Source organism: Pelobates fuscus, chromosome 3 (assembly GCF_036172605.1).
Source record: "Pelobates fuscus isolate aPelFus1 chromosome 3, aPelFus1.pri, whole genome shotgun sequence".
In the NCBI taxonomy this organism is placed as follows: domain Eukaryota; kingdom Metazoa; phylum Chordata; class Amphibia; order Anura; family Pelobatidae; genus Pelobates; species Pelobates fuscus.
In genome coordinates this window covers 98,207,891-98,231,626 of record NC_086319.1, presented here as the reverse complement: position 1 = coordinate 98,231,626, position 23,736 = coordinate 98,207,891, and the positions used below count along the sequence as shown (strand labels likewise).

At 43.3% G+C, this 23,736-nt stretch overlaps 1 pseudogene; it reads right to left on the bottom strand.

Annotated features, from left to right (window-relative positions):
* Nucleotides 1-1,170: 1,170 nt before the first annotated feature.
* On the bottom strand, nucleotides 1,171-23,188 carry LOC134601642 (persulfide dioxygenase ETHE1, mitochondrial-like; annotated as a pseudogene).
* Between the last annotated feature and the right edge of the window lie 548 nt (nucleotides 23,189-23,736).

Sequence of the window (23,736 nt, the reverse complement as noted above, 5' to 3'; positions counted from 1 at the left end):
ACGACCTAAATCTCTCTACCTAAAACACAGATCTCTTTCCATCTCTCACTAAAACACAAGTGAAGAGAGGGAGGGAGATCCACAATGATTAGAGTCAATATTTAATAATATTGACATGATCAGACAAATGGGGATCATAGTTATAATAAATATTATTGGGCAAGCTCTGATTGGATGTCCCTAGCCTGCCTCTATGATGATGCAGGCTAGGGAAACCCCCAGAAGCCCCATGATGAACTGCCTTTGGGGGGACAGGGGGTATAAGGTTTAATAAAAATATTTAATTACATTTTTTTTTATTTTCTTCTTTCGTCACTGAGTGCCTCGACCCCTCAAGGCACTCAGCACACAGGCAGAGCATCGGAAGCCTGCCTGATGGCTTCCGATGCTCTGCTTAACTGCCGATCACCCGGCAGTAAGGAGAGGTATTGCACAATGCCTCGACATCGAGGCATCGCTGCAATACCATTAGACCTGCTGGAAGCATTAGCCGCAGATGTATCAGTACGTCCATGGTCCTTAAGGACTGTTTTTTGCTGGACATACCTGATACGCCCGCGGTCGGGAAGGGGTTAAAGGGACCTTATGAGCACTCAGACCACTTCATCTCATTGAAGTGGTCTAGGTGCAGTATCTCTGTGCCCCTTGGCCCTGCAATGTAAAACATTGTAATTTTAGTTTTAACAGACAGCCACTAGAGGCTTTCAGGAGTTTATCAGACTCTGGGTCCCCTAAATTATACAGAACGTCCTTACGCTTTGCATGAGGTTATCCAGCTTCAGTGAAATCACCACAGGAAAGCATTAATTCAATGCTTTTTATGGGGAGGGCTTAATGCTGACCACGAATGCGCATTAGGTCACCCCATCGGATGATCAGAGGAGGCGGAGAGCTGGCCCAGCACCTAGTGATTTCAACACTGTAATCAACTGAGTTAATAAAGGTTTTTTTGTTTTTTTAGCTACAGTCCTCCAAGTTACAGTTAAAATACAACTTTTCCAAAATGTACTGCAGCAAATTCAATTACCCCCTCCACCCACTAAAGACATTTAAAAAAATCATAAAAGATTTAAAATGCTTCATGTTTTGCAGTAAAATTCAGAAGGCCACAGTAATGTTATTTTACATACAGAATTTCAGTGACTTCGTCTTGAAGTAGTGATGTCATCACTAGGCGTGAATGCCACATTTCAAATGTGCGGGCACCGCAATATCTATCTGTGCAGTCTTCTTTTAATTCAGGTTATTCCTAATATTCACAAACTTTGCCTCACTCTTGGTCAGTCGGGGTTTGAGTCTCTTCTCCTCCATAGTTGTCACTGTTTGACCTGTATAGCCGTGAGCAGGCAAATTGAAGACAGTGCTGTGCATAGAGTGACAGAGTATTTGGACAGTCCTTCTGGAAATATGCGCATCAGCAGCCTAAAATCAAGAGTACATCTCCGGTGAAAGCCATAGTCTTATCAATCAGCTCATAAGTAAGGTAGCCGTCTGTGTATCGGGGGGGTTTCGTGCATCCAGGGAAAAATTCAAGAACTTGATTTAGTCACCCTACTGTATGTAGATGTCCACTATAGTCCCGCTATGCTTATGCTCCCTGGTAGTAGCTTCTTCAATAACCCGGTCCATGTGATGTGATCTGCATGACAATGTGTATTAGCTGCATAGATCATTTTTAGACCTAGATCTTGGATTAGTTATGCAGTTTCCAGCACTGGATCTGACAGAACGGCCTCTTTAGTCTGTTCGTCAGCAAGAAGACAAGTGTATGTACAACTGACAGGTTCACAAATAACTGTCTAAAGAGGAGGGTTTTTTTTTTTTTCCCCTGCAGCGTATGCCCTGACCTGTCCTAGCCAGCTTAGCCCTGCTCCCAGCATCAGGAATACAACTCTTTACATTTTGGTGGAGCAAACATAGAGCACAAAGTCTAAGCTTTGTTTTGGTTCAGAAGTTGGACAACTGCCTCTGTCTTTAAAAGGTTAAACAAGAACAAATATAATGAAAGTATATACAACTTTAGAATTTTCTGAAATATTTATTCATTGTATATACTATAGATGTGTTTTTTGTTCATTACACATTCTGCTATGCTCGAGGTCATGCAAGACATCAAAGGCAGGCACACTGCATGTTCACTTTCCTTTTACACTTTTCCATTAAAATTGCAAATATAATGCATCTCTGTCATGGATGGAATGTCCAGCTGTGAATGATTCTCTCGGTCAATATTTGCTAGCAATTCTGCTAAAATTATGTATAGATAAAAAAAATTATCTCTTTATCATACATTGGTCAATTGTAAGGCAACAAAAAATATTCAAATCGGCTACGTCTTTTTAAACTGTGTGCATATAACCATTGTTTCTGTGTATGTAATGCAGTGGATTTAAGCAGGTAAAGTCAAAAATACAAACATTACAAGTATTAGTATAAAGATAAAAATGCTTCCTGAGCAAGCCTATAAATGTTAATATAGATCTCGAGATTAATTTGTAAAAAATGAATAATGTACCTGTACCCAAATCAACAAAAATGAATAAAACCATGGTTTACTTCATATGACATTGTTGCTTACATATTAGATGGTCACTAAAATATTGTTTTGCCTTTTTATTTTTATATGTCAATACCATGTTATTGTGTATACACGATTTTAACTATTACAAAACAAATTGGGTCTTCCACATACCCTGCCATGGACAGTCACCCTCTGTAGCGTTACTTACCTTATCCGGGGGCCGGCCGCGGTCCTCTCTTCAAGCCGCGCGCGGGCCTGCGGCTGCACGAGCCGCGCGCGGCTCATCCGACTCTCCTAGCGGGAAGACGGGCAGTGACCGCGAGATGCGGTCACGTGTCCCGCCTGCAGCTAAGAGCGCGCCGCGAGTCTCGGCACGCTCTTAAAGAGACAGTGGGAGCCTAAATTGCAAAAAAGCTCCCATTGGCTCCTGTCATGCCAATCACCCCATACACTTACATGTTGGGGGTGTGGAAGTGACAGGAGCCAATCACATTAGTTTGAAGGCTACTTATACTCACCCTTTTCCCTTAGTTCCTTGCCCTATCGTGGTTTCTGCTACAGTTCCCTTTAGTGCTTGTTGTGTTCAGTTGTGTTTCTCCGTATTTGACCTTGGCTTTGTATTCTGACTTCGTTTTCGCTTTATCCTTGTCTGTACTGTTTGCCGGCTTGCTGATTCCTGTGTACCAGACCCCGGCTAGTTCTCGTTTACGCTGTCTCTTTGTGCCCTTGACCTCGGATCGTTCCTGACTCTGTACTTCTCCTATTACGTCGAGTCCGGCCACTCTAAGGTCCGGTAGACGTATCTTTCCTCTGTGCTGTCTTCTGTTTGGCTGGATCCTGCGTGTAGGGGTATATACTCGTTACATTACGATAGGGCCATGGACCCCGCAGATTTAGTTCAACAGATGGCATCCCATGAGGCTAGATTTGTAGAGCAGGATCACCGTATGGATCAGATAGCTCAGGCTCTCCAGACGCTCTTAGCTAGAACCATTCCAGCAACCGCACCTAACCCTCCTACACCTCTGCTTCCTGAAGTATCGACTGTGCCTAATGCTACGGCCCATTTAACGCCTCCTCCTAGGTATGGAGGGGATTCTAAGACATGCAGAGGGTTCATTAACCAAATAGAGTTTCATTTTGAGATGTATCCACGTTCATTTCCCACAGAGAGGTCTAAAGTTGGGTTCTTTATGCACCAACTTACCGACAAAGCACTTGAATGGGCAAACCCTATTTGGGAGGCTAATGGACCTATGGTCACAGTTTCCTTACAGCTTTTCGCAGAACTTTTGACACTATGAAAAGGTCTAAGAATGCCGCAAGAGCATTAATGAGGGTTAAACAGGGTTCTAGATCTGTGGCTGATTACGCTATTCAGTTTCGTACCCTTGCCTCACAGGTAGATTGGACCAATAATGGGTTAACTACTGCCTTCATGGAAGGCTTATCAGACTCTATATTGGATGAGGTAGCAGCTAAGGAGCTTCCTGTTGCCTTAGAGGACCTTATTGACTACCTAATCAATATAGATAATAGGATTCGTGATAGGCTCTATACCAAGAACAGGAATAGACGTTTTGTTACACCTATTCACCCCAGAGTTTATACACCGGAGAGTGTAAAAGTATCTGAAGAGGAACCCATGCAATTAGGGGTTGCCAAACTCTCTGATAATGAAAAATTACATAGGAGAAGGGAGGGACTCTGCCTATATTGTGGTAAGAGAGACCATATGGTAAAGGAGTGTCCTTTGCTCCCGGAAAACTCTCGCACCTAAGACCTTATAGGGGACTGGCCTTGGGTGTGATTTCTAAGTCTCCTACATTGCCTCCTAACCGACTGCTTCTCCCTGTTTCTTTACATATGGGAGAGAGTTGTATAGTTGAAAATATATACGCCCTGGTTGACTCTGGGGCAGCTGAGAATTTTATAGACTCTGGTTTTGTAAAGAAAAACAATATTCCCATCAGGGAGAAGGAGATACCCTTGGCCGTTGAGGCCATAGATGGTAGACCATTGATATCTCCAGTTGTTACTCACGAGACTGCACCACTACACATGTACACAGGGGTTCTACACTATGAAACCATTCGGTTCCAGGTCATCACCTCTCCCTCTTCACAGTTGGTGTTAGGGTATCCATGGTTACGTGCCCACAATCCCATTTTTGACTGGGAGACAGGGCAGATAAAATCATGGAGTGAAGCCTGCCATGAGTCATGTACTATTGAAGTCACGCCTGTGAATTCTATTAATGTTCCTACCATTTCTCCTTTGTCTACGGCTATACCCTCTCAGTATTTATCTTTAAAGACTGTTTTTGATAAAAGAGAGGCTGACAAATTACCGCCTCACAGACCCTACGATTGTACTATTGACTTGTTGCCTGGCACTATACCTCCCAAGGGCAGGGTGTACCCTCTATCGGTTCAAGAAAACCGTGTCATGGAGGAGTACATTAAAGAATCATTAGACAAGGGATTTATTAGGAGATCCTCTTCTCCGGCTGGAGCGGGGTTCTTCTTTGTATCAAAGAAAGAAGGTTATTTAAGACCTTGCATTGATTATAGAGGTCTTAATAAAATCACCATCAAAAATACTTACCCTATACCATTAATAACAGAATTGTTTGACAGGCTCAAACATGCTACGGTATTCACCAAATTAGATCTTAGAGGAGCATACAATTTGATACGTATAAAAAAGGACCACGAATGGAAGACAGCCTTTAACACTAGGTCAGGTCATTATGAGTATACCGTCATGCCATTTGGGCTTTGCAATGCCCCAGCAGTATTCCAAGAATTTATTAATGATGTCTTAAGGGACTTTATTCACTCATTTGTTATTGTGTACTTGGATGACATTTTAATATATTCTACAGACTTACACACTCATCACAGACATGTTACGACAGTTCTGAAGACCCTTCTTGCTAATGGTCTTTATTGCAAACTAGAAAAATGTCTATTCGACCAATCCGAGGTCCAGTTTTTAGGGTATTTGATTTCCGCTAAGGGTTTTCGGATGGATCCCCAGAAGCTCGCTGCGGTCATAGAATGGCCTCTGCCGCAAGGTCTGAAAGCCATCCAGCATTTTCTGGGTTTCTCTAATTATTATAGACGTTTTATCAAAGGTTTTTCGTCTATCGTAGCACCTATTACTCGTATGACTAAAAAGGATGGCAATACACGTGCCTGGTCTACCGAGGCACTTCAGGCTTTTGACTTTCTTAAGACTACGTATGAAAAAGAAAAAATACACAAAAAATATATATACACAAGTACACCTAACCAACTCAATGGTAGGAATATGCAGAGGTACTTAACTGCGTATAAGATGGATACAGCTTCCCAAGAGGTTTCCCCCAAACGAACCTCAAATACAGATATGGGTATAGACAAAAATGGGATACAGCTGAATAACTAGAAAAAAAAAGAATACATAGCACATAGTGAAGTACATTAACAATAATTGGATTTAACCCACAAAGATTGCACTCACGAGATGGTGTAGGGTAATGCGCCTTTAAGCCCACAATGGGCTGAAATGGTATTTGCCTTCCACGGATAGGTTGCTCTGTCTTTCACAGGAAATGGAAGAATGCCAATTGAAATGTATAAAACATTTCTTTATTCAAAAGGCAGTAAATAGCCTTGAAGAATTCAATCGGTAAAATTTAAAAATAACTGCAATCTAACGCGTTTCGTCCATACAACTTGGACTTCATCAGAGAAAATTCTGCAGTTTAAACAATCACATAAAATACAAAGCATGCATAATCCCACCCCCAACAGAGTCCCTTAAATACAACCAGCCCGTGTGTTGATTGGAGAATTCTCTCCTGGAACCACTTCTCCCATCAGGGTATATTGCCTCCAGATGGCTCTCATTCTGTAATTTCGCGGCAAAAAACTTAGCCGTTTTTCGTCCGTCTGTGTTATCTAGGTTTGCGTTCCAAATGTCCGTTTCCGGTTGCGTTCCATGCGCATACTTCCGGTTGCGGACGGCAACGTACGTCATGATGCTAACGTTGCGTTCCAAATGCGGCATATGCGTTCCAGGCATGAAACAGCCACTTAAGTGGTTAAATGACTGAAAATAATCTCAAAATAATAGCAGTAATCAGTCATCAGACTTTCACATTAAAAGTAAGGACTTATAAACAACAAAGAAATATATCATCATCCAATAGAACTGTAGGACTTTCATCTTCTGCCAATTGCTATAGTATAAATATATACATGAACTACAAAAAATATATAATTGGGAAAAATATATATAATAGAATAAAAATGCATATAAAAATGTATATAAATACTATATGTATAAAAAAGTGGATATAAAAATAAAAATAAAAATAAATATAAAATTAAATAAATAGATGAAAGATAAATATAAATATGAAAATGGAAAATGAAAAAATGAAAAATTATATTAAATTTAAAAAGAATATATAATAAATATAAAATAAAATAAAATAAAATAAAATTAACTAAAAATAAACTAAAAATAAATAAAATTAAATAAAAATAAAGATAAAAAATAAAAATAAAAATAAATAAAAATAAAAATAATAAAAATAAAAATGAAAATAAAATAAAAATAAAAATAAAAATAAAATAAAAAAATAAAAATAAAAATAATAAGTAAAAATAATATATCAATCTAAAGAAAAAACTATGTGGCAGAAGGTGGAAATCCCCCCCTTGGATCCAAGAACATCTTTAGAAAAAACGAAGAATGATACCATTATACCATGAAACTGGCCAAATCAACATCTATATTTAAACCTTTGGGTATTAAGGTATCCAATTGGTATATCCAATAGGTCTCCCGTTGTGCTAATTTCAATTCCCTATTTCCTCCTCTCCAGTGGGAGGGTACATGTTCTATACCACAACCCTTAAAATCTCTCCAATTAAAGGCCTGGCATGTATTGCAGTGTACTGGCACTGAATGAGTTGTTATGCCTTTCCTTATATTATTAATATGTTCCATGAGGCGTACTTTCAGAGGTCTTTTTGTTTTTCCCACGTACTGTTTGCCACACGGACACTGCAATAAATAAATCACAAAATCCGTGTGGCATCCAATACTGGACTTCACTGGAAAAGAAATTCCAGAGATATAGCTTGTAAATTGAAGAGTTAGGCCTAGGTTCATTCTTGAGCAAGCCCGGCACATTTGGCATCCCTTAGAACCCTTTGTATGTGAGATAACTTTCTTTTTAGGGATATCCTTTCTAGGGAAACTGGGAGCAACTAGATCTTTAAGATTTTGACCCTTCTTATAGATAATAGATGGACGGTCTGGAAGGATACTTCCAAGAACTGGATCCTGGAGTAATATGGGACAATGTTTTTTAAGGCACCTATTAATTTTCCAATGGTCTGTGTTGTATTTCGTTATGAATGAATGTCTAAAGTGTTCATTTGAATTATTTTTTGGATGTTTAGTCAGTAAATCACTTCTATCTTTATTCCTTAATATTCTAATTTCTTTTTCAATCGTGTTTTTATCATAACCTTTATTCACCAATTTATTTTTTATATGTTTCGCCTGAGCTTCAAAATCTTGAGCGTTAGAACAATTTCTACGTACCCTTGTAAGTTGACTTTTGGCAATGCCTCTAAGCCAAGGTTGATGGTGACAACTTGACTTATGGACATAACTGTTCCCATCGGTTTTCTTAAAGAAACATCTGGACCTAATTTTATCTCCCTCCCAATATAAACTTAAGTCCAAAAAATTTATAGTGTCTTTGTGCCACTCCGGTGTAAATTTCAAATTAAAGGAATTAGAATTTAAATACTGTACAAACAATAAAAAATCCTCTTGAGTACCCTTCCAGATGACAATCACGTCATTGATAAATCTCCGCCATAGGACCAGGCTCGCCCGCCAGTCATGCCCGCACCAAACAAATAGGTCCTCCCATCTGCGCATATAGATGTTGGCATAACTGGGGGCGAACCTGGTTCCCATGGCGGTCCCTGTCAACTGTAGGTAAAATTTACCCTCATGAAAAAAATAATTATGTTCCAATATAAATTTAATTGCCATCAAAATAAAATTTTGAAGTGCATCATCAACCTCGGGATCATTTTCTATGAAAAAATTAACTGCCTCAATACCTAGCTGGTGATTTATAAGTCCTTACTTTTAATGTGAAAGTCTGATGACTGATTACTGCTATTATTTTGAGATTATTTTCAGTCATTTAACCACTTGAGTGGCTGTTTCATGCCTGGAACGCATATGCCGCATTTGGAACGCAACGTTAGCGTCATGACGTACGTTGCCGTCCGCAACCGGAAGTATGCGCATGGAACGCAACCGGAAACGGACATTTGGAACGCAAACCTAGATAACACAGACGGACGAAAAACGGCTAAGTTTTTTGCCGCGAAATTACAGAATGAGAGCCATCTGGAGGCAATATACCCTGATGGGAGAAGTGGTTCAAGGAGAGAATTCTCCAATCAACACACGGACTGGTTGTATTTAAGGGACTCTGTTGGGGGTGGGATTATGCATGCTTTGTATTTTATGTGATTGTTTAAACTGCAGAATTTTCTCTGATGAAGTCCAAGTTGTATGGACGAAACGCGTTAGATTGCAGTTATTTTTAAATTTTACCGATTGAATTCTTCAAGGCTATTTACTGCCTTTTGAATAAAGAATTTTTTTTTACATTTCAATTGGCATTCTTCCATTTCCTGTGAAAGACAGAGCAACCTATCCGTGGAAGGCAAATACCATTTCAGCCCATTGTGGGCTTAAAGGCGCATTACCCTACACCATCTCGTGAGTGCAATCTTTGTGGGTTAAATCCAATTATTGTTAATGTACTTCACTATGTGCTATGTATTCTTTTTTTTCCTAGTTATGCAGCTGTATCCCATTTTTGTCTATACCCATATCTGTATTTGAGGTTCGTTTGGGGGAAACCTCTTGGGAAGCTGTATCCATCTTATACGCAGTTAAGTACCTCTGCATATTCCTACCATTGAGTTGGTTAGGTGTACTTGTGTATATATATTTTTTTGTGTATTTTTTCTTTTTCATACGTAGTCTTAAGAAAGTCAAAAGCCTGAAGTGCCTCGGTAGACCAGGCACGTGTATTGCCATCCTTTTTAGTCATACGAGTAATAGGTGCTACGATAGACGAAAAACCTTTGATAAAACGTCTATAATAATTAGAGAAACCCAGAAAACGCTGGATGGCTTTCAGACCTTGCGGCAGAGGCCATTCTATGACCGCAGCGAGCTTCTGGGGATCCATCCGAAAACCCTTAGCGGAAATCAAATACCCTAAAAACTGGACCTCGGATTGGGGTATTTTCTCTGATGAAGTCCAAGTTGTATGGACGAAACGCGTTAGATTGCAGTTATTTTTAAATTTTACCGATTGAATTCTTCAAGGCTATTTACTGCCTTTTGAATAAAGAATTTTTTTTTACATTTCAATTGGCATTCTTCCATTTCCTGTGAAAGACAGAGCAACCTATCCGTGGAAGGCAAATACCATTTTAGCCCATTGTGGGCTTAAAGGCGCATTACCCTACACCATCTCGTGAGTGCAATCTTTGTGGGTTAAATCCAATTATTGTTAATGTACTTCACTATGTGCTATGTATTCTTTTTTTTTCTAGTTATTCAGCTGTATCCCATTTTTGTCTATACCCATTTCTTAAGACTACGTTCGCCTCTGCACCTATTTTACAGCATCCTGTCCCCTCATTGCCATATATACTTGAGGTTGATGCTTCCGATATAGGGGTAGGTGCTGTCTTATCCCAAAGAGAGTCTCCTGACAAGCCAATGCATCCTTGTGGCTTCTTTTCTAAACAAATGTCCAAAGCAGAAAGCAATTATGATGTGGGTAGTCGCGAACTCCTTGCTATCATTTTAGCACTCAAAGAATGGAGACATTTGTTAGAGGGCACTAAGGATCCTATCCTCATATTTACGGATCATAAGAACCTATCCTACCTTAGCGAAGCTAAAAGATTGTCTTCCAGGCAGGCTAGGTGGTCACTGTTCTTGTCTCATTTTAATTATATAATCACCTATAGGCCAGGTGATCGGAACACTAAAGCGGACGCTCTGTCCAGACAGTTCGAGACTATTGACAAACAGGAGATTGATGTCACTCCTGTCATTCCCCCAGACAGGATAATAGTAACTACTATATTGTCTATTTCCTCGTCCCTCTTGCAGGCCATACAAGCGAAACAAAGCATGGCACCTAGCGAGAGGCCTAATGATAAATTGTTCGTTGACGTTCCCGAGAGACGGGATATTCTGTCACTGTATCATGATACTAAGACTTCTGGACATCCTGGTATTTCCAAAACGGTGTCAGCCGTTTCTCGGTATTTCTGGTGGGATACCTTACGTAAGGATGTTACTGACTATATAAGTGCTTATACTACTTGTGCATGTATGAAATCCTCTCGTAGAGTTCCTTGTGGGCTGTTGCATCCGTTACCCGTTCCCTAGAGACCTTGGTCTAATCTATCAATGGATTTTATTGTTGAATTACCCCTTCGAATGGTAACACAGTCATCCTAATGATAGTAGATCGGTTTTCCAAAATGGCTCACTTTGTGTCTCTTCGCAAGTTGCCCACTTCCAAGGAACTGGCTCTTATCTACGCTAGAGAAGTGTTTCGATTACATGGTATTCCCTTATCTATTGTATCCGATATGGGTAGCCAATTTATTTCCAGGTTCTGGAAAGCCTTTTGTTCGGAGATGGGTATTTCTCTCTCGTTTTCTTCTGCTTACCATCCCCAGTCTAATGGAGCTGCTGAACGTGCCAACCAGACTCTGGAGCAGTACCTCCGTTGTTTTGTGTCTCACCATCAGGACAATTGGTCTGACCTGCTTCCTTGGGCTGAATTTGCTCGGAATAACGCCACTCATGATTCTTCCGGCAAAAGCCCTTTTTACGTTGTCTATGGCCAGCATCCTGTGGTTCTTCCGGCTGCATTCTCCTCACAGGGCATGCCAGTTCTGGATGAGCATTTGGCTGGTTTGCGTAATACTTGGGAGCAGGTTCAGCGTTCTTTGGTGGACTCTGCTGCCCGCCAGAAGGCTCAGGCTGACAAGCATCGCAGAGCGGCTCCTTCCTATGTTGTGGGGGACAGGGTTTTGCTTTCCACATGGAATATTCGCCTCCGGGTGCCTTCTATGAAATTGGCTCCCCGCTTCATTGGTCCTTATCGCATTATACATAAGGTTAATCCCGTTTCTTATGCCTTGGGTCTGCCTAAGAATCTGCGTATACCTAATGTATTTCACACCTCGTTGTTGAAGCCTTACGTACGCAACCGCTATACCCGGCATACTCCCCCTCCCCCTCCTGTCTCTGTGGAGGGTCATGAGGAGTTCGAAGTGTCTGCTGTTATTGACTCTCGTTTCCTTAGGGGTCGGCTTCAGTACTTGGTACATTGGAAGGGTTATGGGCCTGAGGAGCGCAGTTGGATTTCTGCGGATGCTGTTCATGCTCCCCGCCTTGTACGTTCTTTCCATTCGCGTTTTCCTGCCAGGCTTGGTCCTGCCCACCCGGAGGGCGTGTCCTCAGGGGGGGGTACTGTAGCGTTACTTACCTTATCCGGGGGCCGGCCGCGGTCCTCTCTTCAAGCCGCGCGTGGTCCTGCGGCTGCACGAGCCGCGCGCGGCTCATCCGACTCTCCTAGCGGGAAGACGGGCAGTGACCGCGAGATGCGGTCACGTCTCCTGCCTGCAGCTAAGAGCGCGCCGCGAGTCTCGGGCGCGCTCTTAAAGAGACAGTGGGAGCCTAAATTGCAAAAAGGCTCCCATTGGCTCCTGTCATGCCAATCACCCCATACACTTACATGTTGGGGGTGTGGAAGTGACAGGAGCCAATCACATTAGTTTGAAGGCTACTTATACTCACCCTTTTCCCTTAGTTCCTTGCCCTATCGTGGTTTCTGCTACAGTTCCCTTTAGTGCTTGTTGTGTTCAGTTGTGTTTCTCCGTATTTGACCTTGGCTTTGTATTCTGACTTCGTTTTCGCTTTATCCTTGTCTGTACTGTTTGCCGGCTTGCTGATTCCTGTGTACCAGACCCCGGCTAGTTCTCGTTTACGCTGTCTCTTTGTGCCCTTGACCTCGGATCGTTCCTGACTCTGTACTTCTCCTATTACGTCGAGTCCGGCCACTCTAAGGTCCGGTAGACGTATCTTTCCTCTGTGCTGTCTTCTGTTTGGCTGGATCCTGCGTGTAGAGGTATATACTCGTTACATTACGATAGGGCCATGGACCCCGCAGATTTAGTTCAACAGATGGCATCCCATGAGGCTAGATTTGTAGAGCAGGATCACCGTATGGATCAGATAGCTCAGGCTCTCCAGACGCTCTTAGCTAGAACCCTTCCAGCAACCGCACCTAACCCTCCTACACTTCTGCTTCCTGAAGTATCGACTGTGCCTAATGCTACGGCCCATTTAACGCCTCCTCCTAGGTATGGAGGGGATTCTAAGACATGCAGAGGGTTCATTAACCAAATAGAGTTTCATTTTGAGATGTATCCACGTTCATTTCCCACAGAGAGGTCTAAAGTTGGGTTCTTTATGCACCAACTTACCGACAAAGCACTTGAATGGGCAAACCCTATTTGGGAGGCTAATGGACCTTTGGTCACAGTTTCCTTACAGCTTTTCGCAGAACTTTTGACACTATGAAAAGGTCTAAGAATGCCGCAAGAGCATTAATGAGGGTTAAACAGGGTTCTAGATCTGTGGCTGATTACGCTATTCAGTTTCGTACCCTTGCCTCACAGGTAGATTGGACCAATAATGGGTTAACTACTGCCTTCATGGAAGGCTTATCAGACTCTATATTGGATGAGGTAGCAGCTAAGGAGCTTCCTGTTGCCTTAGAGGACCTTATTGACTACCTAATCAATATAGATAATAGGATTCGTGATAGGCTCTATACCAAGAACAGGAATAGACGTTTTGTTACACCTATTCACCCCAGAGTTTATACACCGGAGAGTGTAAAAGTATCTGAAGAGGAACCCATGCAATTAGGGGTTGCCAAACTCTCTGATAATGAAAAATTACATAGGAGAAGGGAGGGACTCTGCCTATATTGTGGTAAGAGAGACCATATGGTAAAGGAGTGTTCTTTGCTCCCGGAAAACTCTCGCACCTAAGACCTTATAGGGGACTGGCCTTGGGTGTGATTTCTAAGTCTCCTACATTGCCTCCTAACCGACTGCTTCTCCCTGTTTCTTTACATATGGGAGAGAGTTGTATAGTTGAAAATATATACGCCCTGGTTGACTCTGGGGCAGCTGAGAATTTTATAGACTCTGGTTTTGTAAAGAAAAACAATATTCCCATCAGGGAGAAGGAGATACCCTTGGCCGTTGAGGCCATAGATGGTAGACCATTGATATCTCCAGTTGTTACTCACGAGACTGCACCGCTACACATGTACACAGGGGTTCTACACTATGAAACCATTCGGTTCCAGGTCATCACCTCTCCCTCTTCACAGTTGGTGTTAGGGTATCCATGGTCACGTGCCCACAATCCCATTTTTGACTGGGAGACAGGGCAGATAAAATCATGGAGTGAAGCCTGCCATGAGTCATGTACTATTGAAGTCACGCCTGTGAATTCTATTAATGTTCCTACCATTCCTCCTTTGTCTACGGCTATACCCTCTCAGTATTTATCTTTAAAGACTGTTTTTGATAAAAGAGAGGCTGACAAATTACCGCCTCACAGACCCTACGATTGTACTATTGACTTGTTGCCTGGCACTATACCTCCCAAGGGCAGGGTGTACCCTCTATCGGTTCAAGAAAACCGTGTCATGGAGGAGTACATTAAAGAATCATTAGACAAGGGATTTATTAGGAGATCCTCTTCTCCGGCTGGAGCGGGGTTCTTCTTTGTATCAAAGAAAGAAGGTGATTTAAGACCTTGCATTGATTATAGAGGTCTTAATAAAATCACCATCAAAAATACTTACCCTATACCATTAATAACAGAATTGTTTGACAGGCTCAAACATGCTACGGTATTCACCAAATTAGATCTTAGAGGAGCATACAATTTGATACGTATAAAAAAGGACCACGAATGGAAGACAGCCTTTAACACTAGGTCAGGTCATTATGAGTATACCGTCATGCCATTTGGGCTTTGCAATGCCCCAGCAGTATTCCAAGAATTTATTAATGATGTCTTAAGGGACTTTATTCACTCATTTGTTATTGTGTACTTGGATGACATTTTAATATATTCTACAGACTTACACACTCATCACAGACATGTTACGACAGTTCTGAAGACCCTTCTTGCTAATGGTCTTTATTGCAAACTAGAAAAATGTCTATTCGACCAATCCGAGGTCCAGCTTTTAGGGTATTTGATTTCCGCTAAGGGTTTTCGGATGGATCCCCAGAAGCTCGCTGCGGTCATAGAATGGCCTCTGCCGCAAGGTCTGAAAGCCATCCAGCGTTTTCTGGGTTTCTCTAATTATTATAGACGTTTTATCAAAGGTTTTTCGTCTATCGTAGCACCTATTACTCGTATGACTAAAAAGGATGGCAATACACGTGCCTGGTCTACCGAGGCACTTCAGGCTTTTGACTTTCTTAAGACTACGTATGAAAAAGAAAAAATACACAAAAAATATATATACACAAGTACACCTAACCAACTCAATGGTAGGAATATGCAGAGGTACTTAACTGCGTATAAGATGGATACAGCTTCCCAAGAGGTTTCCCCCAAACGAACCTCAAATACAGATATGGGTATAGACAAAAATGGGATACAGCTGAATAATTAGAAAAAAAAAGAATACATAGCACATAGTGAAGTACATTAACAATAATTGGATTTAACCCACAAAGATTGCACTCACGAGATGGTGTAGGGTAATGCGCCTTTAAGCCCACAATGGGCTGAAATGGTATTTGCCTTCCACGGATAGGTTGCTCTGTCTTTCACAGGAAATGGAAGAATGCCAATTGAAATGTAAAAAACATTTATTTATTCAAAAGGCAGTAAATAGCCTTGAAGAATTCAATCGGTAAAATTTAAAAATAACTGCAATCTAACGCGTTTCGTCCATACAACTTGGACTTCATCAGAGAAAATTCTGCAGTTTAAACAATCACATAAAATACAAAGCATGCATAATCCCACCCCCAACAGAGTCCCTTAAATACAACCAGCCCGTGTGTTGATTGGAGAATTCTCTCCTGGAACCACTTCTCCCATCAGGGTATATTGCCTCCAGATGGCTCTCATTCTGTAATTTCGCGGCAAAAAACTTAGCCGTTTTTCGTCCGTCTGTGTTATCTAGGTTTGCGTTCCAAATGTCCGTTTCCGGTTGCGTTCCATGCGCATACTTCCGGTTGCGGACGGCAACGTACGTCATGATGCTAACGTTGCGTTCCAAATGCGGCATATGCGTTCCAGGCATGAAACAGCCACTTAAGTGGTTAAATGACTGAAAATAATCTCAAAATAATAGCAGTAATCAGTCATCAGACTTTCACATTAAAAGTAAGGACTTATAAACAACAAAGAAATATATCATCATCCAATAGAACTGTAGGACTTTCATCTTCTGCTATAGTATAAATATATACATGAACTACAAAAAATATATAATTGGGAAAAATATATATAATAGAATAAAAATGCATATAAAAATGTATATAAATACTATATGTATAAAAAAGTGGATATAAAAATAAAAATAAAAATAAATATAAAATGAAATAAATAGGTGAAAGATAAATATAAATATGAAAATGGAAAATGGAAAAAATGAAAAATTATATTAAATTTAAAAAGAATATATAATAAATATAAAATAAAATAAAATAAAATAAAATTAACTAAAAATAAACTAAAAATAAATAAAATTAAATAAAAATAAAAAATAAAAATAAAAATAAATAAAAATAAAAATAATAAAACTAAAAATAGATATAAAAATAAAAATAAAAATAAAAATGAAAATAAAATAAAAAAATAAAAATAATAAAAATAATAAGTAAAAATAATATATCAATCTAAAGAAAAAACTATGTGGCAGAAGGTGGAAATCCCCCCCTTGGACCCAAGAACATCTTTAGAAAAAACGAAGAATGATACCATTATACCATGAAACTGGCCAAATCAACATCTATATTTAAACCTTTGGGTATTAAGGTATCCAATTGGTATATCCAATAGGTCTCCCGTTGTGCTAATTTCAATTCCCTATTTCCTCCTCTCCAGTGGGAGGGTACATGTTCTATACCACAACCCTTAAAATCTCTCCAATTAAAGGCCTGGCATGTATTGCAGTGTACTGGCACTGAATGAGTTGTTATGCCTTTCCTTATATTATTAATATGTTCCATGAGGCGTACTTTCAGAGGTCTTTTTGTTTTTCCCACGTACTGTTTGCCACACGGACACTGCAATAAATAAATCACAAAATCCGTGTGGCATCCAATACTGGACTTCACTGGAAAAGAAATTCCAGAGATATAGCTTGTAAATTGAAGAGTTAGGCCTAGGTTCATTCTTGTGCAAGCCCGGCACATTTGGCATCCCTTAGAACCCTTTGTATGTGAGATAACTTTCTTTTTAGGGATATCCTTTCTAGGGAAACTGGGAGCAACTAGATCTTTAAGATTTTTTTTTTTTTTTTTTTAAATTCTTTATTTTGGGTGTGCACATATTAAACAGGTAGCCGGTATGCGCCACAACAGCGACATCCAGCAAAATCGGTAAACATAGGTAGTACAAGTCATGGCATACGTTATGCAGGCACATTTTTATAGTTATTGTAAAACATCAGACACCGTGTTTGTAATATAACTTGCTAGGCTAAACATGTATAGAACAGAACTAGTTGCTCTTCAGGTGATGCGTGTGTATCCTGGTTGTAGCGTGATATATAGACCTTAGGAGCCCAGTGATTGATATAACTAGATATGTAGTTAGCAGAGGTAACAGTGGGTGTATGCGTACCTAGCGCTTTAAAAAAAATAAAAAAAAATAAAAAAAAAAAGATAACTAAGTCATTAACAGTTGCGTTAGCAGGTGAGAGTCAACGAGTTAAGTAATCAGGCAGGACGGAGACAAGCGCTCAGACGTGATAAGTGGTTTTGGTCCGCAGCGGGCAGACAGGTATAAGTAGGGGATCGCAATATTTTTTGCAAACCTATAGCCCAATGGGCAGCGGATTAGGCAAGGTATTCTCAGGAGCATATACTTGTCTGCGCTTTAGGTAACATGAGGTTTAACATGAAACAAGCTGTTCCTATCCCCAGTTAAGTTATATACCGTATATACTCGAGTATAAGCCGACCCGAATATAAGCCGAGGCCCCTAATTTTATCCCAAAAAACTGGGAAAACTTATTGACTCGAGTATAAGACTAGGGTGGGAAATGCAGCAGCTACTGGTAAATTTCTAAATAAAATTAGATCCTAAAAAAAATATATTAATTGAATATTTATTTACAGTGTGTGTATAATGAATGCAGCGTGTGTGTATGAGTGCAGTGTGTGTGTGCATGAATGCAGTGTGTGTGTGCATGAATGCAGTGTGTGTGTGCATGAATGCAGTGTGTGCAGGGCCGGTGCAAGGATATTTGCCGCCGTAGGCAAAAAAAATTTTGCCGCCCCCTCCCCCCCCATATGTCCTGACTTCCCCTCCTCCTCCCTCAGTGGTCCTTACCTCCCCACCCCCGTGTTCCTTCACTCCCCCCCCAGTGGTCCTGACTCACCCCTCCCCTAGTGGTCCTTACCCTCCCCTCCCCTAGTGGTCCTTACTTCCCCCTCCCCTCCCATAGTGGTCCTTATCCCACCCCCTCCCTCTCATAGTGGTCCTTATCCCCCTTCTCCCTCCCATAGTGTTCCTTATCCCCCCCATCCCTCCCATAGTGGTCCATATACCCCCCCCCCTCCCTCCCATAATGGTCCTTATACCCCCCCTCCCTCCCATAGTGGTCCTTATCCCACCCCCTCCCATAGTGGTCCTTATACCCCCCTCCCTCCCATAGTGGTCCTTATACCCCCCCTCCCTCCCATAGTGGTCCTTATACCCCCCTCCCTCCAATAGTGGTCCTTATCCCCCCTCCCTCCCTCCCATAGTGGTCCTTATCCCCCCCTCCCTCCCATAGTGGTCCTTATACCCCCCTCCCTCCCATAGTGGTCCTTATACCCCCCCTCCCTCCCATAGTGGTCCTTATACCCCCCTCCCTCCCATAGTGGTCCTTATACCCCCCCTCCCTCCCATAGTGGTCCTTATCCCCCCCTCCCTCCCATAGTGGTCCTTACCCCCCCCCTCCCTCCCATAGTGGTCCTTATACCCCCCTCCCTCCCATAGTGGTCCTTAACCCACCCCCTCCCTCCCATAGTGGTCCTTATACCCCTTTTTTTATTTTATTATTATTTTTTTTTTTTTTTTTTTTTTTCTTATTTTATTATTTTTTTTTTTTCCGTCCCCCCTCCCTGCTTGATATATGGCAGGGAGGGGGGCTCTCCTTCCCTGGTGGTCCAGTGGCAGTTCAGTGGGGGGGAGAGGGGGGCTGGCAGAGCTGTACTTACCTGTCCTGGAGCTCCTGTCAGCTCTCTCCTCCTCTGCGCCGTCCGTTCTGCTCTTCTGTCAGCTCCCAGTGTAAATCTCGCGAGAGCCGCGGCTCTCGCGAGACTTACACTGGGAGCTGACCGAGGTGCTGAACGGACGGCGCGGAGGAGGAGAGAGCTGACAGGAGCTGCAGGAAAGGTAAGTACAGCTCTGCCAGCCCCCCTCTCCCCCAGTCTGTATTATGGCAATGCAAATTGCCATAATACAGACTCTGACTCGAGTATAAGCCGAGTTGGGGTTTTTCAGCCCAAAAAATGGGCTGAAAAACTCGGCTTATACTCGAGTATATACGGTAAGTTAGAAACCACTGGCCCTTTATCTACATGGCACTTGAGCATATACATCAGAGGCAGGGCCGGATTAACATAGGGGCTGATGGAGCTGCAGCTCCAGGCCCAGGCCCATGGAATAGGCCCATTGGTTTAAAAAAAAAAAAAAAAAATTTTTTTTTTTTACATTTTTTTTTTTTTTTACACACTACTCTTAGGGTTTCCAGATATTTCTCATGTATTTCTTAGGGTTTCCAGGTATTTCTCAGAAGTATTTCTCAGGTATTTGAGGCTGCCTAGCTGGTGCCGGTATTGCAGTAATACCGGCAACACAAATGTCTGTCTCAGTATAAACATAGATTATTCTGCAATACCAGCGCCGGCCAGTAGGGGTCGCTGTTTGTGTGGAGAGAGGCAGTGATAAGAAGTTACGGCATCTCCCTCCCTGCCTCTCTCTACTCACTGATCCGCGGGGGAGCAGCTCTGCACAGAGTGTCCAGACAGCAGCTCCGAGACATGGGGACGCTGATACATTGGGACACTGGGGAACATGGGGACCCTGAGCATGGACGTCCGCAGGAATTTTTCCGTGGGGGGGGGGGGGCATAATTGTAATGACATCCATGCTTGGCCCCTTTTTGACAGTGTCATGAAAGGGAAGGAGCATAGTCATTTTCACATAAAGCAAGGATGAATAGCGTTTTCACAACTATGGTGTCAGGAATATATGTTTGTATTCCTGACACTATAGTGTTCCTTTCATCAAATTAAGGAACATTCTGGTCACCATAACAACTTTATCTAAATGAAAATGCTGTGATGCAAAGAGGCCCCTGCGTGCTCTTTCTTTGAAGGGGTGAAACTGCTCTCAAATGGTTTACCCCCAAAGGCTTCCTTCAGCTCCAGATCTCCAGGTCGCTCAGTGGTATTCGACTTCTGAAACAGAGTGTCAGGAAGTGCAGATTGACGTTGGGCATGGGTGCCGCTGATTGGCTAGAGTGGTCAGCTGACACTCTAAGCCAATCGCTAGTTCCCGATTCATAAAAATGTTTTAGCCAACAATGTTTTAGCCAATCAGCGGCACCCCTGCCCAGCGGCCCTCTGTGTTTCCTGACACTCAGTAAATAAAAGTGAACACATTAACACTGATATTGTTTCCTGTTCCCTCTTCCTACTCCTTGCTGCCTCTTCCTACTCCTTGCTGCCCCTTCCTACTCCTTGCTGCCCCTTCCTGCTCCATACTGCCTCTTCCTACTCCTTGCTGCCTCTTCCTACTCCTTGCTGCCTCTTCCTACTCCTTGGTGACCCCTCCTGCTCCTTGCAGACTGTCCCTACCCCTTCCTGCATCCCCTTCCTATTCCTTGCTGACCCCTCCTGCCTCTTGCAGACCCTTTCTACTCCTTGCTGACCCCTCCTGCTCCTTGCTGACCCCTCCTGCTCCTTGCTGCTCCTTCTACTTTACCCTCCTGCTCCATGAAAACCTTTCGACCCCTTATTGCTTCTTGCTGCCCCTTTCTATTCCTTGCTGACCCCTCCTGCCCCTTGCAGAACCTTTCTGCTCCTTCTACTTTACCTTCCTCTATGCGGTCTCCCCCACCCCCCCATCCCTCACTTACCTGCTCTGTAGGCTGCCTTTGTGCTGCTCCCCTGCGGTTTCAGTCATGAGAGAGAGGCAGGGATTAGCTGTAGCTTTTTGCCTTTCTCAATTCACAGCGCCACCTACTGGCCAGCGCTGGTATTGCAATGTATTCTCACACTAAAATGAAAAATAGCAGCACAAGCTGAAAAATCCGGGGGGGGGGGGGGGCAAGTACCCCCCTTTACCCCCCCCATTCGGACGCCCATGACCCTGAGACACTAGGGACACAGTGACCCCATGTCTCCCAGTGGCCCCTAGTCTGTGTCCCCATGTCTCCCAGCCACTGTCCCTAGTGGCTCAGTGGCCCCATGTCTCCCAGTGTCCCCATGTCTCTAAGTGTGTCTCAGTGTTCCCTAGACTCCCAAAGTCCCCTAATCTCCCAATGTCTCTGTGTCCCCATGTCTCCTAGTGTCTCAGTGTCCCCTAGTATAAAAGAAAAAATCTCAGGCACTCACTGTGATAGATTTAGGCAGGTTTATTGGACACCGCAACGTTTCGACCTGTACCCAGGTCTTTATCAAGTCTCCAATGTCCCCTATGTATCAGTGTCCCCTATGTCAGTGTCTCAGTGCCCCATGTCTCTATGTGCCCGTAGTGTCTCTGTGCCCGTAGTGTCTCTGTGCCCATAGTGTCTCTGTGCCCGTAGTGTCTCTGTGCCCGTAGTGTCTGTTTCCCCTAGTATAAAAGAAAAAAATCTCAGGCACTCACTGTGATAGCTTTAAGCAGGTTTATTGGACACCGCAACATTTTGACCTGTACCCAGGTTTTTATCAAGTCTCCAGTGTCCCCTATATATCACAGTGGCTCAGTGCCCCATGTCTCCCCGTGTCCCCTCGTGTCTGTCACCCAGTGTCCCCAAGAGTCTCAGATTTCCCAGGTCTCCCAGTGTTCCCTAGTATCTGTGTCCCCATGTCTCCCAGTGTCCCAATGTCTCTCAATGTCCCCTAGTGACATAGGGACACTGGGAGACATGAGGACACAAACACTAAGGGACTGGGAGACATAGGGACACAGACATTCCCCCTTTTTGTGTATGTTCGCCCTTTCAGCCATTCTGGTTAGGTGATTTGTGTCAGTAGCCCACCATTTTACCGCATCCATAGACTTCCTGCTTTACTGGACACTGCTGTTAGGGGGTATGGGTTTACTTGAAAGATGAAAGCATGAGATTAGCAAAGGGTATGTGTTTTCTCATAGTTGCATCCTATGAGTTTCCCTACAGCATCTTCTCCATCAGATACATGACGCTTAGGAGGTAGGACTGTTTTAGTGTTTTTGGTCAATAAGATTTTGTAATTAGGCCCATCATAATTATCAGCACCAGGCCCACTGGGCTCTTAATCCGGCCCTGATCAGAGGACTGAGTAAAACTCTAAACTAGCGAGTATAAATGAGAGAAACAGACATAAAAAAACAAACAAAAAAAAACCAATATCTGGCAGCCGTCGTTAGTGTGCCTATGGAAAACCCAGGCAGTTTGGCATTTGTGGGTAAAATAGAAGAGTCCCTTCAGTGGCATCTGCTATTGTGGTCTGTCCCATAGTGTTGGCACTGCTGTAGGCAGTAAGCCGGTGTTCAGCCTATGCCCAAGGGCGGGAAACGAGCGTCCTGAGCACTGGGGGTTAAGGAGGCTGCAGTGTTCTGGTGGCTTTGATGAGCATCCCTCCTGCCCCAGGCCGGTCTGCAGGCCAGCATCCTCTTGCCACGGACATGGGGGCTCCAGGGGTCCCAGTCCTCCCTTGTAAGGGGCAGACCGGAGGTCCTGATGGTAGGTGGCCGCTGTCTGCGGGCGATCCTCCGTCTGTGTGGATGATGCCGTGGGGCTCTACCCCTAGTGGCCCTCTGCCTGGGTGATCTCTTAGTGGAGGGTTTCTGTGCTTTGGAGGTGTGTGTGATCGGGGGGGGCCCACTCACCACCCGGCCCTCAGCCTCCTGGTCGTCCACTTGATGCCGCTGCCTTGCTGCAGCTTGGCGTGCCTCCAGCGCGGCCCAGAAGCGGTCGAAGATTTCATCCAGCCTGTCCTGTGTTAGCTGCGCTGGAGTGAGAGGCGCTGCCTCAGATTGCTGGGTGTCAGAGTCCCGCTGGGTATTTCGTGCCGCCATTTTGTGTGTCCGCTTGTAGATGTAGTTTAAGTTGCTTTTATGCAGGATACAGGCTAGGGTGGACCGGGATGACCCCCGCCGGTCCAGGGGAAGGGGGAAACAGGGCTGAAAGGCAAGCTTGGAAGGTTCCAGCAGCGCTCGTAATGGGGGGTCGGCCTCGCCACCCGTCCGGCGACTGTGCTAGGCCTCACTCCAACGAGCTCCGTCTTATGTGCCGTGCACCCGCGAGCAGCGTACCCGGGGTTCCTTGGCTGTGTCCAGAAGCAGGTGAGTCTCGTTTTATGGCGTTTTTTCGGCGTTTTGGCTGGCTGGCGTGTGGTAATCAGACTAAGTATGATAATTGAGCTCGGAGCTCAAACGATGCACGTCCAGCCGCCATGCTGTCCCGATCTTTAAGATTTTGACCCTTCTTATAGATAATAGATGGACGGTCTGGAAGGATACTTCCAAGAACTGGATCCTGGAGTAATATGGGACAATGTTTTTTAAGGCACCTATTAATTTTCCAATGGTCTGTGTTGTATTTCGTTATGAATGAATGTCTAAAG